Genomic DNA, 2,058 nt, shown 5'->3' with positions numbered 1-2,058 from the left:
CCCCCAAGTTTTATATTATTCTGAAGTCTTTTTTAGTTTTACAAAATAGATTTCTCCAAAAACCTAACCTGAATAAACACGGTTACGGTTGCTTCAGTTAATTTATACCATTATTTTTGAAACCTTCCTTGTACGTGTAAAAAATATTCTAAACTTTGTGTCCTCAGGGTTTTGTACCTGGACTTTTTACTCGTTCAATACCAGAGGAAGTAAAACCTGAATAAAGGATTTAAAAGTTGTCAGACAGTGGTTGATTACTGCCACCCTGCGGTCAAAAGTAGGTACTGCATTATTGTACTAAAGGAAAGATTGATCTCCAAATAAATGTTTATCTGTAAAACTGCTTTTCTAGCTGCCTTTCTGTCTTATTAGAAAACACAAGAAAACAATATTAGTGTTAAAACTTCATGGAAGGAGATAGAGATAGTTGCAATGTTTTTATCTGTATCATGTTTGTGAACTTCAGCTTCCATCTTTTAAATGTTAAAACAAAACAAAAAAAGAAAAGAAAAATCAATACCATCTCCTCCGTGCTGTCTACAACAAAATATTTTAACTGCACTTGAAAATAACAGTTATTGTAACAAAACAGTTACTTTTAATCATTTGTTCATGCTTTTACATCCCTATTTTGTGTGATTGTTTTTAATTGTTCACATCCTTGTTAACATTTGGAATTATCTCAGTATCCTCACTAAACAACACTAAAGATGTGTTGTTTTTATCTAATTTCTTTCTGTATAATTAAGACCTTTCAGTCCCACATAAAGCAGCAGATGCCACTAACTAAGGATGCTCATTAAAGAGGATCTCTGTTTAAACATCATGTCAGCGAGCTGCTTCTGAATGTGTCTGTTTACTGCTTTTTGTTTGCTGCTGAATTACAGTGCCTGACACGATAAACAAACAATTAGGGTGAAATTTGGCCACATTAGCTGCTGTGAAAAAGCCCAAACAGATCCTAATCTTAACTCCACACGCGGACACATAAGAGCCCATAATCCTGTTGATGGAAACAGAATCCCACCCATGTTACAACGACCCGCAGCCCCAGGTGAAGCAGCCACACACAAGCTCCGACTCGCCTAATTTTATCACTGCTAACAGGCTGAGAGGAGCCTCCCGGGCACAGGGCCCAGGAGGGTTCGGCTAATTAGAGGGTCTGTTTCCTCATAAATATTTATAGAACATAAAACAAGGCCGAGCACAGACTGTAAAGTGTCCAGTTTCTCCACACAGACTGACTCTTAAACAAGATTTCTTCTTGTAGTATTGTGAAAATCTTTGCATTTWATTAAAGCTTGATCTAGAAGAAAGCAGCAAATCACTTGTAGCTTTGCCATTGTTGACAAATATCTTTTATGTCAGCTTTTGTTTTAAAATTCCTCACTGGCATTGTTCCTTTTATTTGGGTGCAAATAAAATAAAACCACTTTTCATTACAGCTCAGAAGGAGATCGGGTCTGATGTTAGACTTTTTAAAGCTTTCTGATGGCCATCAATAAAGGATTAAGTCATCATCAGAAAAACCTACTTAAAGGATGATTTAACATCAGGTAAAAAAAATAATGCTCTGACATCTGGGTTGTCCTTCCAGCTGCTTAAATCCCCCCACGCTCTCCAGGATGGTCAATTGTTTAATTATCACAATATGCATATCAAGCTGCTGCATCATGGGCTAAATATAAGAAATAAATGAAAGTATGTAAAATTTTAAACCAAGGGTGACTTTGTAAATTGTTGGCAACAAAGCTTTATTGTAATAGGTCATTTATTTCTTAATTATGTGTAGAAAAGGAGATTTAGTAAATTAAACCTATATGAAACATAAAATGTTTTTGCTGGAATGTTACACTAGTCAGACATAAAAAGCACAATTTTCTCTAATTAAATCAAGTTTTTAACTTGAGTTAGTATTCTTTAATAAAATACTTCACTTAAGGTAAAAAAGATGACTTTATAAAAACTGTTACAAACCAACAAAGGTTTTTACAAACAGTCCAGGCCTCATGTCATAGTTGTGTTTGCCACAGATAATTCATTTAGAGTATATAAACC

At 34.7% G+C, this 2,058-nt stretch overlaps 1 protein-coding gene across 2 annotated transcripts in view; it reads left to right on the top strand.

Annotated features, from left to right (window-relative positions):
• Positions 1 to 2,058, top strand: part of perm1a (PPARGC1 and ESRR induced regulator, muscle 1a) — a 25,338-nt gene that overhangs the window by 13,953 nt on the left and 9,327 nt on the right. Inside the window, exon 1 of one of the 2 annotated variants that reach the window (XM_014015753.1) lies at positions 1,515 to 1,556. The exons of the other annotated variant lie outside the window; for it this stretch is intronic. The gene's annotated coding sequence lies outside the window, so the exon portion shown is untranslated. Of the gene's footprint in view, positions 1 to 1,514; positions 1,557 to 2,058 lie in introns of those variants that run through there. 2 annotated transcript variants of the gene reach the window in all.

Source organism: Austrofundulus limnaeus, unplaced genomic scaffold (assembly GCF_001266775.1).
Source record: "Austrofundulus limnaeus strain Quisiro unplaced genomic scaffold, Austrofundulus_limnaeus-1.0 Scaffold134, whole genome shotgun sequence".
NCBI lineage: Eukaryota > Metazoa > Chordata > Actinopteri > Cyprinodontiformes > Rivulidae > Austrofundulus > Austrofundulus limnaeus.
Note: the sequence above shows the minus strand (reverse complement) of the source record. Positions and strands in the feature narration are given on the sequence as shown.